Source organism: Leptonychotes weddellii, chromosome 10 (genome assembly GCF_054177405.1).
Source record: "Leptonychotes weddellii isolate Sample4059 chromosome 10, ASM5417740v2, whole genome shotgun sequence".
Classification (NCBI taxonomy): Eukaryota; Metazoa; Chordata; class Mammalia; order Carnivora; family Phocidae; genus Leptonychotes; species Leptonychotes weddellii.
In genome coordinates, this window is record NC_138378.1 from 42,957,419 (window position 1) to 42,973,574 (window position 16,156).

A 16,156-nucleotide genomic window follows, 5' to 3' on the forward strand; every position below is an offset into this window, starting at 1 on the left:
ATTCTGCATGGAGCACTGGGTGTTATGCACAAACAATGAATCATGGAACACTTCATCTAAAACTAATGATGTAATGTATGGGGATTAACATAAGAATAAAAAAAAAAAAAATCAGCTGGGAGCTGTTCAAAGTCCTAGCAGCCAGGGCACCCCCCCAAACCAATCAAACCAGGGTCTCTGGGCTGGGGCCCTGGCTTCAGTGGTTTTCTCACTGCCCAGGTGATCCCGGTGTGGAGCTTAGGCTGAGAACCAGGGTTGGCCACGTTTTTTCTGTAAAGGACCAGATAGTAAAGATTTTAGTGTTTGTGAGCCACATGGGCTCTGTCACAACCGGTCTGCGGTTGAAGAGTGAAAGTGGCAGCAGATGGCCATGAATGAGCGGGTATGGCCATGACCCAATAAAACTTTATTTACAAAACAGCCTCAGCCTGGGCTCCTGTGGGGTGTCAGTCAGTTAAGCGTCTGACTCTTGATTTCAGCTCAGGTCATGATCTCACAGCTGTGAGGTGGAGCCCCACCCCATGTAGGGCTACATGCTGGGCATGAGCCTGCTTAAGAGCCTCTTTCTCCCTCTCTCTATGCCCCTCCCCCTCCCCACTTTCTCTCTCCCTCTCTCTAAAAAAAAAAAAAAGGCAGCCTCAGCCAGATTTGGCCCCAAGGGCCCAGCCCACCACTGGTTTACAGCAGAGGTTTTCAAACTTGAGTAGGGATCATCAGCATCCCCAGGAGAGCTGGGCCCACTCTCATCCTGTCTGATTCAGTTGGCCTGGGGTAGGCCCAGAATTCACATTTCTGACCCATTCCCCCGAGCTGCTGATGCTGGTCTGAGAAGCACTGGTCAACGGCCACTGTAAAGTGTATTTGACCCCAGAACCCATTCTATGATGGCAGAATGCCAACCACTTCCATAATGCTTGCCTTCAGGGAGCCACTTGGGAGGTGCTGGAGGATGGGCTGCCCTACATGATCCATTCCAGCTACCCCTCCATCCAGCCGCCTGTCTCCACAAGTGCTCCACCGGGCCAGCGAGGAGCTTGGCAAAAGAAGGAAGCCCTGGCAGCTCCCCTCAGCTGATGCCCGTAGCCTGTCCTGGGCCAGCCCCAGAAAGAACTTGTTCCATCTGAAATGAGTCTGCTTTCCCCATTCAACTCAAACCAGCCCGTTTCCGTCCTGTCTGCTGGAAGGTCCACAGGGCAGCCCTCGCCAGCCGGCAGCTCCCTGTCCTGAACTGCCTGCCAACCGGACACCCCGAGACGCCCGTCCCCCCACCCTTCACTCTCCAATACCTCCAGACGTTTTCAGAAAACAGCTTCATCCTCACGGGCGAGAGTGAGAGGAAAGACCCCGTGACGAGCTCACACAACATCAGCAACAGCCAAATTCAACAGGAACGATACCCGGGGGCTAGTGAGCCAACAAAAGCTTTTAAAGACTTTATTTAAAGTTAGTTAAAGACATTATTTCTTTAAAGCAACAAAATTGAAAGAAAGTACAGAGATTTTCCAAATACACCCTGCACCCACATGTACAAAGCCTCCCCCACAAAGGGTTTGCCTCATGGTTCACCTGCAGCATTGTCCATTCTCTGGTTTCGGACAAAGGGAAAATGACACACAGCCATCATTAGAGCATCATACGGAGAGTTACACTGCCTTAAAAGTCCTCCGTGCTCCTCCTATTCGTCCCTCCTTCCCCCATCCCACCCTTGGCAACCACTGATCCTCTTACCGTCTCTATAGTTTTGCCTTTCCCAGAATGTCATATAGGTGGAGTCACACAGCATGTAGCCTTTCAGATTGATTTCTTTCACTGAATAATATGCATCTGAGCTTCCTCCATGTCTTTTCATGGCTTGATAGCTCATTTCTTTTTATTGCTGAATAATATTCCATCGTCTGAATGCACCACAGTTTATTTATCCATTCACCTACTGAAGGACATCCTGGCTGCTTCTAAGTTTTGACAATGATGAATAAAGTTGCTCTAAACATCCACATGCAAGTTTTTGTGCAGACATCAGTTTTTCACTTCTTTGGGTAAATACCAAGAAGCACAACTGATCATATGGTAGAAATATTTCTAGTTTTGTAAGAACCTGCCAAACTGTCTTCCAAGGTGGCTGCAGCATTTTGCATTCCCACCAGCAGTGAGTGAGAGTTCCTGTTGCTCCATGTCCTCACCAGCACTTGGTGCTGTCTGTCTATTGGGTTTTGACCATTCTAACAGGAGAGTAGTAGCATCCCATTGTTGTTTTCATTTGCATTTCCTTGATGAGTATAATGTGGTGCATCTTTTCATATGCTTGTTTGGCATCAATACATCTTCTTCAGTGAGGTATCTGTTGGCCCATTTTTTAATTGGGCTATTTGTTGTCTTGAGTTGGAAGAGCTCTTTGAATATTTGGGATAACATCTTATATCAGATGTGTTGTTTGCAAATATTTTCTCCTAGTCTGTGGCTTCTCTTCTCATTCTCTTGATGGGGTCTTCCACAGAGCAGAATTTTCTAATTTTAATGAAATCTACCTTATCAATTCTTTCTTTCATGGATCATGTCTGTGGTGTTGTATGTAGGAAGTCATCACCACAGCCAAGGTCATCTGGGTTTTCTATGGTAACTTCTAGGATTTTTATAGTTTTTATTTTATATTTGGGTCTGTGATCCATTTTCAGTTAACTTTTGTGAAGGGCATAAGGCCTGTGTCTAGATTTATTTATTTGCATATTGATGTTCCGTTATTCCAGCACTGGTTGCTAAAGAGACTGTCTTTGCCTCATTGCAGTGCCTTTGCCCCTTTGTCAAAGACCCGCTGACTATATTTATGAGGGTCCATTTCTGGGGTCTCTATTCTGTTGCATTCATCTATTTGTCTTATCCTTCTCCAAGCCAGTGAATGTTTGTCCTCAGTAGTCCTACTTCTGAGCAGCCCTGATTCAAGGAGCCAGATCAGCCCCCTCCCACCCGCCTCCACGACTGTGGCAGAGGCAGCCTCCCCTGCACAGTTGGTTCTCACAGGTGTAACATGGGGTCTGGGATGTCCAACGGGGGATGGCCCCGTTGCCATCCCAAATTGATACAGGAACATCTTCGCTCAAAATCTGGGAACATTTACATGAACTCTGAGCTCTAAAAGCCCCCTCCTTTCAGTCAGTAACTCCTCAGATGTAGAGAAGCTCTTGCCTGTTAAAACAAGTTGGTCCCTCGGAAGGAGGGCATTCCCAGGGAGTCCAGTTATCAGAAACTGCATGCTGGCTGCTCTGAGAGCAGGGAGCTTCTGGCACATTCTCATCCACCTGCAGGTCAGCCGCCCCCAGGTCCTGTGGGTTCCTTGAGAACAGACCCTTGCACAGATAAGCCCTAGAGAAGTTACTGATAGGATCTCAATGGCCTCCTACATTGTTACGACATAGGGGCTGGCTTTACAGATAAGGAAACTGAGGTTGAAGCACATCCTGAGTAGGTGGCAGGCCTGGGTTTCACCCATGCCTCCTGTGAGACTCTAGGCCCACAGATGCCCATCGCTTTTTGGAGCACTCAGTAGGTGCTCAGTAAACAGTGGTAGAGCAGACGGCCAAGGAATGGACGAAGCATGCTTGGCTTCACCGCAAAACCCATTTTTTGCCAGTGAACTTTGCTTCCAGCCAGCCCAACAGGAGAGCTTCAGATCCTTGGGAGAGTGGACTCCCTGCTCGCCTCCCTGCATTGTGGTCTGTTTCTTCCTTGTGTGTGGGAGTCAGTCCTCCGTGCGCAGGCTGCCAGGCCCTGGACATGATGGCTCTCAGCAGACAGCTATGTGGCCCCAGTGCATCAACACGAGGCAGGTGCTGGGTCACACCAACCCCCACGTTCCCGAAGAGGCTCTGCAACAAGACAGAAGGGTCAGAACAATCTGAAATGCACAAGTCTCCAAGACTTGTGGCAGCAATTAGGAACACCTGTCCTCTCGCATGACTTCAGCTGATCCATGACTCCAGGGCAGCTGGTCCAGCAAGGTAATGAAGGGCCACCAAAGTGTCACCTCCCCTCCTTGCAGAAGTATTTTCCCTTCTGACAGCCAGGCCTTTGCTGTCGCAGGCCCAGCTCAGACCCTGGGGACATCTCCTGCCTTGCGTGGAAAAGACTCCCTTTTCCACTCTCATTAAGTTCTCAGTTTGCCAGGGCCTTGCCCTGAAAAGCGTCCCCTGGAAGACAGAGCAGTTCCTCATTTTATGGAGCCCTTCTCCAGATCCCTGATGCCCCCACGGCCCAGCAACAGCTTTCTGAGCTTGAGAAAAGCTGAGCTAGCTGGGGCAGAGGGGGAGGGGAGTGAGGAGCCACACAGAGAACAAAAGGGAGAAAGGGCAGCAGCCCCAGACATGTGGCCCGCCCTGGCCCGTTCGTGGGATGTCCCACAGGTCAGAGTGGGGGCTGGGGCGACCTCAGGGGTCTCTGCACAGTTGGGATGGAGCACGCAGGAAGTAACACCCCCAAGCAGCCATTTTGGACAAAACACTGTGTTTTTTTTTACCTAGAAACATCAAAAGCAGGTGTCCTGCAGACTTCTTCCTCCTAGCAGTGGTTCTCGGCCTCGAGGCCAAGAAATTACACAGTGGGATCACCTGGCCAGCCCAGGCCCACCCAAGGAGCCTGCTGTGGCCGCTCGGGATGTAGCCCAGACTTGAAAGCCACTGGCGCAGGGCCCTCCCCCCATGCCTGTGGGAATGCGCACCCAAGTGTAAGGGGTGGTGAAGGTGCACTAGGGAAGGCTTTGTGGGGAGACGGTGAGGGGTGAGGTGAGGGAGTGAAGATGTGTGCTGGAAGGTGGGCCAGAAACAGGGACTGGAAAGGCCGGGGTGCTGGATGATACCCACTCGTGTGGAAAGTAACAGCGTATCTTAGGCTGTGTAGACAAGTCCTCTGCATCCAAGACCCCACGTGTGGAGATGGCCAGGCAAGCACCCACCAGCTGGACCTTCCCACGGATTTTACAATAACCTCAAGATAAAATGCAACATCAACCACCGGAGGCGCTAGGAAGCCACCCGGCGCAGGCAGATGCCAGCCAGGCACTGACGCTTGGAGGAGGAGAGGTGCACGGCAACCTTCCATGCCCACAGCTCCCAACGGGCCAGGCCCCCCTGCCCGCCCCAGGAGTGACCGCAACTCCACAGCACGTGCACAGAAGGCTGGCGGACAGCGTCAGTGCGTCCACAACCCCAGGAGACTCAGAAAGGAGAGGGCCAGAAGGCAGAGCCCGGTTCCATGCATGCCACCTGATCTCCCCGAGCCTAACCCTCAGCCCCCATCTCTGCTTCTTGGGTCTTCCTTGCAAAGCCCGCCATCTTTGTTCTCATTCATGGGCACCCACATTCACACTGTACACAAAACATGCACCGATGCAAACATGCTACCTGCATTCACACGCACCGCGTGCACCGTACACGCTGCGCACAAACAGATACAGATAGACCTACTCCCCGAGGCCCCCGTGTCTATAGCCGACTCTACTAAAGGTGTAGAGAAAAGGAGAGGACTTACATTTCAGAGCAAGGTGACTTGGCACCTCATGTCAGGAAAGCACTCGGTGCTTCATCCAGCTCTGCCTCCTGCCTCACTCAGTTGGCACCACCCTCTCTCAACCCCCCTGCCCCTTCCAAGGTCACGGCTGTTCCTTGTGCAGTGTGGTTTAGAACCTCTCCATCTTCCCTTTCCAACCCACATGTTGGAGCCTTCACTTCCACCTCAAAGTCCTCCCCGCCCTCGCCCCCGGGAAAGGAACCGCATCGAGCCAGCGCTGGGAAGAGGCGCAGCACCGCTGCAAGCCCTTCTCAGAGTGCTCGGGGGCCGCACTGGGTATGCTGCATGAGGGAGCCCACAGAGAGGCCACAGAGGGAAAGAGGCGGCTCCTGGCCAGCCCCGCTGCTCCCTCCAGCCCTGTCCCACTGGGTCGCAGAGTGGGTGGCAGACCCACCCCCCAGAGCCCACCCAGGGCCTGAGAGGGAAGCGCAGTGGGTGATGCTCGCTGTTTGGGCCACCACACTCAGGATGGTGGGTTACACTGCAATAGGCCATCTCAACACCTGAAGCCTGTTCCAGGTCTCCACAGCACCGCACGGATGTCTCTGGGAGCACAGGTAATGCTTCCTTTGACCTCATATTTCCAGGAAACAGTCAACAGATGAAAGGGAGGGCGGGAGGGACAAAGGCAACCAGGCAGTCGGGTAAAAAGAGAAGAGAAAGTTCACTGAACTGGAGAAACTCCCAGCCACTTGCATTTGGGAAGACCTTGTCCAAAAGCCAGCCACGTCATAAGCCCATCTCTCCTTCAGGTACCCAAAGGCCTCGAGGGCCCAATGGAGGCCAGGTACCCCTCCTCCTCACCCATTTTGGAGCAGGACCGTTCTGGGGAAGTGAAGGTCAGCTGGAGGTCAGGGTCCTGCTCAGGTCCCACACTCACCACCTCAGGCTGATGGTAATGTCCCCCTTGACCACCAGGGCAGGACATCACTGCCCAGATATCCATAGCAGACCTTCCCAGTCACCTGTAGCATCAACCCCTGCATCTGCTGACCATCTCTGCTTCCTGGGTCTTCCCGCCCAAGGCCCACCATCTTTGTTCTCATTCACAAGCACACACAGCAGAGGGGTGGTTGCTGCCTGAGATACGGGTCACTGCTCCGGAGTCTTTATCCATGTGTCCCCTTCACAAATGATGTAAACCAAATCCTGCACAACTGGCACATGAACGTGGCCCCTTGTGTAAAGGTCCCAGGTCCCGAGTCCCCAGAGCAAAAGCACAGTGGTGCCTATTCTCATCTATAATGTATATTTGATTAAAACTCACTCACCCGGGATGCACCCAAAGATTTGTGCACAGAGATGTTCATCACAGAGCTATTTATCTGTATGAAAACTTATAAACAATGGGCTATACAAATGAGTTACATGCAAGAAACTACTCTGTAGTATAAAAATGACACTTTCACATGAAAACTCATTGAAGCTACATGTTTATGGTATGTGCATTCTTCTGTGTATATTATACTTCAATAAAAATTAAACTTTTAAAGAATATTTAATGACATGGATAAATAGAAACAATATAATGGTAAATAAGAGACAATTGAATATACAATGTGAGCTACATTTTAAATATATATAAAATGCTTAAATATACATATAAACAAGAGTGTGTGTTTATTACTGAAAGAAAACCACAGAAATATTATGAGAGATCTGTGGATAGTGAGACTATACACAAGTTTTCTTATATTCATTATACTCTGTGGTATAACAATTCAGATTTTCTACATAAAATATTATCACTCACCTAGATGGATAGGTGATAGAGAGAGGGAGAGAGAGATAGCAGATAGATGATATACACAGGATGGAATACTATTCAACCTTAAAAGGAAGGGAATGCTGCCATTTGTAACAGAGTGGGTGATCTTGGACACCTGGGTGGCTCAATCAGTTAAGCATCTGCCTTTGGCTGAGGCCATGATCCCAGGGTCCTGGGATCGAGTCCCGCATCGGGCTCGTTGCTCAGCGGGGAGCCTGCTTCTCCCTCTCCCTCTGCCTGCTGCTCCCCCCGCTTGTGCTCTCTCTCTCTGACAAATAAATAAAATCTTAAAAAAACAAAAGAGTGGGTGGATGTTGAGTGTTCTAAGCCAAATGAAATAAGTCAGAGAAAGACAAATACTGTATGATTTCACTTGCATATGGAGTTTAAAAAAAAAAAAAACCTCTCATACAAAAAGAGATCAGACATGTGGTTGCCGGAGGTGGGGGCAGTGGGGAAACAGATGAAGGGGGTCAAAGGTACAAATTTCCAGTAATAAGATATGTAAGTAGTGTGGATGTAACGTACAACATGAAGACTATAGTTAACACTGCTGTTGGTGTATTTCAAAGTGACTAAGGTCGCAAATCCTAAAAGTTCTCATCACAAGGAAAATACATTTTTTTCTTGTTTTTTTTTCTTTTTCTTTTCTTTCTTTTTTTTTTTTTTTGCATCTGTATAAGGTGATAGGTGTTAACTGAACTTATCGTGGTCCTCACTCCACGACACACATAAGTTGGGTCACTTCACGACACACGTACACCTTACATTTACACAGTGCTGCGTGTCAACTACATCTCAGTAACACTGAAAGAAAAAAAAATTCTGTGGTTTGGTTTTCTCTGCAGTTCTTCAACAGTTCTCCAAAGTCGAGGAGGAGGAGAAAGGTGCTCAAAGAGCTGAGCCTCCTGCCCCCAGACCTCCACTTGCCTTTGGCCAGCCCATGCTAGCTCAGTCTGCTTGCTTCTCTCTCTGTGACCGGGGCGGCGTGGCCCTGCCCTGCACACCTGCCCGCTGTCTTCTAAGGCCCGTCCCCTCCGCAGGGCTCGGACACCCTGCTGGTAGCTGGCTGGAATAGCCCGGCACTGGGGTGGGCCGTGTGCTACCATAGAGGCCAGGAGCCCGGCTCTCCAGCAACTAATCCAGCGATGAGGACAAAGGCTCAGCAACCAGCTCAGCCTCCACACAGGGAGGTTCAGATTCAATCAAGATGCATTTGATCCCTGCCAGGATCAGTTCTCAAAAAAGAAAATGCATTCAGAACACTTGGACCCAATTCCTACAAAGCAGGCCGCGGTAACAATTTTATCTAGAAACTATGACACTGAATCCCCAGGGAGCTCGCCCTCGGGCATGCTGCACGGCAAGCATGCCCGAGGCCTGGAGGAAATCACACGTGAAAAATAAGTAATCGAGAACCGAGGATCTCCTGGGAGTTGTTTGAAACACGTCTGAAACATATCATTTGAGAAATGACAAGATGAAGAGCAAGAGAGAACACTGGAGAGAAAAGGGGAAGAATTTAAAAAAACATTTCTGAACAGAAAAAAAAGTCATGCAGATAAATTTTAAAAATTAGTTTTTAAAATGAGTTAGTAGAAAAGCATGGTTGGGCTGAGGTGAGATAAGAGTTTTATTACCCACGAGGCTGCAAGATGAGTTAAGCATCAGCACCCAGAGCTTTGCAGACACAGGGACACAGACCCTCACCTGCAGCTTGTGAATTCCTACAGCTTTTTGGGAAAGAAATCTGCAGTTGCTGTTAAGTTTCAAAATACACGCACTCCATGACCCAACGATCTCACTGTTGGAATTTATCCCACAGGAAACAGCAACAGGCTTTGCAGAGCTGTACCCTCGGGGTGTTCGTTGGCTTGCTTGTGTGCTTGCTTCGAGCGTTGTTTGAGGCAGCCAGATGCTGAAACAACCCGAAGGTCCAGCGGAAGACAGAATCGAAACTCATTAAAAAGAGAAGTGGTTAAATCAGCAGTGGCATATTCATTCTCTGGAATATTAATTAAGTAGCAACCAAAAGAATGGCTCAGATCTCTTCCTATGGCCTCCGTGGATCAACTCACGTACAGTTTTGTCTTTGTTGCAGCACTTTTTTTTGTCCTTAATTTCCATTTCCTATGTGTGTTGTAATATAAATATTTCTAAAGAGGCACAGTCTTGAATATAATTTAAAATGACATAACAAAATGGTCTGAGAAAAAAAAAAAGTGTTTTTGTTTTTGATGTTTTTGCATAGGGGCCATCCCTGGAGCGGATCCGACATGCAGAGGCCCACCAGGGTCCTGGCCACGTCCATTCTCAGCCTGGGGTCAGTCTTGGTTGCATAAGTGCTGACTGTGGTTTCACTCTTCATGCAGTGCACATGTTTTAGATGTGCTTCAGGGTGCATGTCAAATTTCACAATAAATGAATTTTAGCACTGCATGTGAAATTGGTTTCCGAAATCATAAATTGTAAGTCATAATTCGGTTTTTCCTGGCACAGTGTAAAAAAAATGGCAAAATCTTCATCAAAATAGGGAAAAATAAAACAAAGTGCATTATCTGGTGGAGAAATCTACCAAACATTTGGGCCCCCAGCAACCCTTTCAGTTCTGTGATACCTGTGCTAGCCTTAGCCTTTCTTTTTTTAATTTTTGACCCCTTTTACCCATTTCTCTCACCCATCCCTCACCTCTGGCAACCACCAATCTGTTCTCTGCATCTATGAGCTTGGTTTTCCTTTCTTTTTCCTTTTAGATTTTACATATAAGTGAAATCAGACAGCATTTGTTTCTCGGCCTTATTTCACTTAGCATTAGGGTCCATCTGTGTTGTTGCCAATGGCAAGATTTCCTTCTTCATGGCTGAGTAATATTCCATTGTATATCTATGCCATATCTTCTTTATCCACTCATCTATCAATGCATGCTTCGGTTGCTCCCATGTCTTGGCTATTGTGAATAATGCTACAGTGAGCATGGGAGGACAGATAGCTCTTTGAGTTAGTGTTTTCATTTTCTTCAGGTAAGTACCCAGAAGTGGAATTACGGGGTCATATGGTAGTTCTATTTTTAATCTTTTGAGGAACCTCAACAGTGGCACACCAATTTACAGTCCCACCAACAGTGCATGGGGGTCCCCTTTTCTCCACATCCTCGCCAACACTTGTTATATCTTGTTCTTTTTATAATAGCCATTCTGACAGGTCTTTTCATGTACCTGTTGGTACTGTTGTACTGTTAAATGAGAAGAATAGTTTCCTGGGTCCATAGTGTGCTCCCATTTAAGTAAAAAAAAAAAAATCTCATGCATATGTATATGTTTGTAGGAGCACGGGAAGATGCATAGGAAGCTGCCAACACAGGTTACTTGGGGTGAGGACTGTGTGTGTGTGTGTGTGTGTGCACATGCGCACACTAGTGATGAGAATAATTTAAAATCCTAAAGTTACAATCCCAGCTCCAAGAGTCTAATTACACCTCAATCACAAAAGTAGAATGCGCTCATCAAAATTAAAAATTTTAGCTTATGAAGACAGCATTTAGATAATGAAAAGACAAGCCACAGACTAGGAGAAACTATGTACTATGCATATGTGATAAATGATTTATATCCAGAATATATAAAGAAATACAAATCAATAATAAAAAGACAATCCAATTTTAAAATGAGCAAAAAACATGAACAAATGCTTCACAAAGTAAGATGCATGGAATAATAAGTATATGGAAAGATGCTCAACACCATTAGTTATCAGAAAAATGCAAATTATAACCACAGTGAGATGCTGTTCTGCACCCACCGAAATGGCTAAAATTAAAAAGACTGACAGTATCAAGTGCTAGCAAGGATGTGGAGCACCAGGAACCCATGCACCCTTCTTAGGAGTGAACAATGGTACAACCACTGTGGAAAACAGTCTGGCAGTTTTTTATGAATCTAAACATATACCTACACAATAATTCAACAATGCTCCCTCCAAGGGAAATGAAAACATAAGTCCACCTAATGAACAAATTATACAAGTACATCTATAGTAGCATTTTTCATGACAGCAAAACCTGGAAAAAATGTCTTCATACATCAACAAGTAAATGAACAAACAAAACGTGGTCTGTGGGCACCTGGGTAGCTCAGTTGGTTAAGCGTCTGCCTTTGGCTCAGGTCATGATCCCAGGGTCCTGGGTAGGGCTCCCTGCTCCTACCCCAGAGGCCAGGCCTGCACAGACTCCAGTCCACCAAACCAATGGAAGTCAGCTGCTCCACATCCACTGTGGCCACAAAGATGCCCCCCACACCTGGTCTTCTGAGGGGCAAGATTCCTGCCCACACTTTCAAATGGAGGAAAGGGGCCATCCTGAAGAAGGGGTGACTTATGCTGCACCCAGCTTCCAAGTGGTGGTCGGGACCTGAGCTCAAGTCCTGGACACCACATCTGTGCTCTCAAAGGCCACCACCAAGGTCATATGTCCAAGCTCAGACCCTCACATTTCTGATGCAGCAAAACTGATTAAAACTTCAGGGGCCCCTCCTGTATGGAACATGCTGGATCAATATTTGGTGCGAACACACCCTGAATGCGCATGTTAATCACTATCTTGAGAACATAGAGGTCCCGTCCTCCTTCTATATTCCCATCAAGCAGAATGTGCAGAAAAATGGTTTTTTTCAGCATTCAAGGTTACGGGCTCCCAAGGATGGCCAACCCGGAGTGTCTCCCTTGTAACGAAGAGTGTCCAGGCGTCAGGCTTGGATCTCCTTGGAGGGCTGGCCCTGTAAGGAGGGAGGGGCTGCAGAGAGTCACTAGGCTCAGTTGCTGTACTATACAAGCTGGCTGTATATAGGTGCTTTGTCCAGCTGTCCACTCCCGGGCTCTCTGTATGTAAGCTCCCCCACTAGACCTATGTCTCAATTACTGTCTCCAGGACTTTTCTCTGGCCTCATGGAAGCATTACCCACCCACCCTAGTCTGCTAGGGTGCACACCCCCACCCAGAGAAGAACAACCCTCTATTATCACCTCTGATGGAGAAGCACTGCCCTCCAGCTGGAGCCCATAACGTGATTTAATCCACTCCAGCGTCTGCGCAGAGCTCCTGCCTTCATTACCTCGGCCCCAAACATCCGAGTAAATTAGTCACGGGGGAAGGCTGCAGGCTGCAGAAGGTAATAAAACATATTGACACTGGCAAGAGTTAATTAAAGCTTTCACAAGAGTTCGCTCCAGAAGGGCTTTTGAGTTCAAACCAAACCCCAAAAGCATGGGGAAATTAATGAAATTCACACCTATCCCCCAGCCTGGCCATCTAGGTGGGTACTAATAAGCCATTGACAATTAACGCAAGTTTACTCCTTCTTAAATAACTAAATTTGCAAAAGCGTACTGTGAAAGACAGCATCCCCAGTCTGCAGACAGAGGCAAAGGCAGTCTTAGAGATACACACTTGTTTTTTTTACAGAACATTTTAGCTTTGGGCAGAGAGGAAATAAACAAAAGCAAAGTAAGTTCATTGGGTGCACCGGTTCATTCAGGTCGAATGATGATGCCTCTCCCTGGGGACACGGCCAGACCCCATCTCGGACAGTCAGTGGGGCCAATGGACACCCAGGTAGAGAGGAGAGCCAGGGAAGCCACTAGGAGGACCTGAGCCAGCAGCTGCAGACACACAACCTTCCCTGGGGGACCACACACAGGACAGGAGCAAGTTGCCACAGGGAAGGTGCCTGCCCCAACCCCCTGCAACCAGCTGTATTCGGGGCCACCAGGAGAGGGGTGGGGTGGCCTCCCTTGGGGTAAAGACTGGGGCACCCTCAGACCAGAAGCATGTTTCCAGACCCAATCCAAAGGGACACCCAAGACTGTCTACACAGTTATTTTAGGATTAACTGTACCTCCAAGTGGCTGTGTAAGCTTAGACCAGCAATTCTCAAAGTGGGGGCCTAGACGAGCTGTGTCAGGCATACTTGGGAGCTTGCTAGAAATGCACATGCACAGACCCTGCCAGCCACCTCCTGAACGGGAAGCCCTGAAGGAGTGCCCAGCCTCCGGGTTCTAACAACTCCAGGGAGTTCTGACTCTCTGTTCTCGGTGCCTTTCTTTTGAATAGTCACACCTGGGAGGGCCTGCCATTGGGACCCTGGCACAGAAGGGGGCTTGGTGACAGCCAGAATAGTTGTAACGGGGAATTGTAACAGGTAGTGAGTTTCCCGTCTCCAGGGGAATTTAAACAGAGGCCAAACAGTCATTGGGCAGAGTGGAGTCCCCAGGATTCAACATCCACTGAAGCATGGCTTACTTTGTGCTGCACAAAAACAGTAAGACAAACTGATGGATGGACAGATCATAAAGCAAATGTAGAAAAAGTTAATTGTGGAATGAATTAGGGGGTGGGCTTTCATTCAACATTTCTGAAAAATTTTATAATAAAATGTTGTGTGAAGAAATCAAGTGAAGAACTTCATGTAATAACCATCCTTTGATCCTGGCCTATGGTTCTCTGACACTGAGTCCTACCACACACACACAGTGTCATGTGTGTGTGTGGTAGGACTCAGCCAGCTGGAGGGTCGGATCAGTACCAGAGGCAGATTCCCCTGCAAGAGCAGAGATCACTAAAGATGGGATGAAGGTGAGGGAAGGGGTAAAACCAACCCCTAAATTCTCCCACACGAAGGGGGCTTGTTCAAGAAGGACCAAATTAGAGTCCGGGAATTGTGATCTGGAGACTCTTTACAAGAACTACAGAAACTAATGGTAGGAGGAAAGCCACTGATATGTTATCCGTGGTTCCATGTCAGCATCAAGCCAAATGAATGACACCCGAGAGTTACAGACGCCCGAGGGAAGATACACCCAGAGCACGTAATTAATGCAGTAATACATGAGTCACCAGACGCAGAGGGTGACTGAGGCAGAGATGCCATTTCCATCATTTAAGTCAACAAACATTCCACGAAAAATGCCGAGAGTAAACACGGAGGCCGACCAGGGCCATGGGGCAGGTGTGTCCAGGGAGTGGTCAGCCTGAGAACCATGTGGAGACACAGCTATGCATGAGGGTCTACCTGGATCCCCAGGAGCTTTTAAAATGCTTATCCTCTTGGGGAGCCTGGGTGGCTCAGTCGGTTAAGCGTCTGACTTTGGCTCAGGTCATGATCCGGGGTCCCGGGATCAAGCCCCTCAATAGGCTCCCTGCTAAGCAGGGAGCCTACTTCTTCCTCTCCCTCTGCTGCTCCCCCTGCTTGTTCTGTCTCTCATAAATAAATTTTAAAAATCTTAAAAAATAAAATAAAATAAAATGCTCATTCCCAGCTCCACACCCAGGTCCACAGAATGGGGGTTCGCTGAGAAGCAAATAGGTTGCATTTTCACCAAGTTTGCAGGGCTACTCTGATGAGCAGCCACCATAAGAACGAAGACTCACCCTGAAAGTTACCTGTGCCAGAAGCAGTTGCTCTTGGGGTCCCACCCACATCCCAGTGCCTCAGTGGGGACAGAAGGGGACTGCAGGCACCAAATCTGCCTGAGTACTCTCTTACCAGTCCCGAGACAGCCCTCAGCCCATGACCCTGCAGCTTCCTGTCCCTCCAGAACACTGGCTCAGAGACCCCCAGATGCCCCACGAGAACCTGCTCATTAGCCCACCCTGAATACTGTGTCCCCGCCCCACTCTTCCGGCCATGTCTCCTGCTGTGAAAATAGGACCACCCAAATGAGAACAAGCAAAATCTACTTTTTCAGAACTTGTGATGGCAAGGGAGGTGAGCCACCATCTCCTGCATGTGGCAGGGACATAAGCCAGGGAGCGGGAGAGCTTTATGACGGGAAAAAGGGAAGGTTTCAGGTTGGTCTGGGGACGCTGCAGGGCAGGCAGACGATTAGATAGGGCATCCCATGGGACTAGTTAGGGAAGCATATTTGCTTTCTTCTCTGGTTGATGGTAAGTCGGATACAGGGTAGCTGGCAGTTATTGACCAAGCCCGACCGTTGGGCCAATTGCTACAGAGGTTGTGGTCTGGCTTCCTGGGCTGGTGTTGCAAGCTGTGGGTCAGAATCCTATTGTCACTGACAGTCTGGCCGCTGTCTGTCCTGTGCATGTGTCTCTCCCTGCGATCGCCTCCCTGCTATGCTGGGTACACCCCAACCTCTGTCTTCGCGTCTGTTCCAGGGACTTAGCACAGGACCTTCCCTGAAAGAGAAGGATGAAGGCTGATTGGCTTGTGAGACAGCTGAGCTGGGGGCATGCCCCCGAGGCCTCCCCAGCTCGTGGCCACCTTGCAGGCTATGAGGGTGCTCATCTAGTCAGGGGTCAGCCCTAAGCTTGGCAGCAACGCACAGAGGTCTTGCTCTTCCTGACATACAGGGCTCACAGGTCAATGCCCCCAGAGATGCCCAGGCCCTGACCGTGAGACCAGTTTGCAGATGTGATTAAGGACAGTGGGGTGGGGGTGGGGGGGGGTTGTCCTGGTCAGCCAGGTGATCCGTCAGTGTAAGCACACGAATCCCTAAAGGGCAGAGAACCTGCCTTTGGTCAGAGAGATGTAAAGAGGGAAGACATGTCAGAGAGATGCCTTCCCCCGGCAGTCAGCAGTCCCCATGTCCCTGGGATGGCACTGGGCTCTGGACACCGAGGCATCCTTTTTTTTTTTTAAAGATTTTATTTATTTATTTGAGACAGAGAGAATGAGAGAGAGAGAGCACATGAGAGGGGGGAGGGTCAGAGGGAGAAGCAGGCTCCCTGCCGAGCAGGGAGCCCGATGCGGGACTCGATCCAGGGACTCCAGGATCATGACCTGAGCCGAAAGCAGTCGCTTAACCAACTGAGCCACCCAGGTGC

The 16,156-nt window shown here is 48.8% G+C and overlaps 1 long non-coding RNA gene across 1 annotated transcript in view; it reads right to left on the bottom strand.

The window, feature by feature from the left end:
- LOC145723855 (uncharacterized) overlaps positions 1 to 13,798 on the bottom strand; it is an 86,024-nt gene extending 72,226 nt beyond the window's left edge. The window contains exon 1 of the long non-coding RNA XR_014149183.1: positions 1,729 to 13,798. This is a non-coding gene — a long non-coding RNA (uncharacterized LOC145723855). The remainder of the gene's footprint in view (positions 1 to 1,728) is intronic.
- Between the last annotated feature and the right edge of the window lie 2,358 nt (positions 13,799 to 16,156).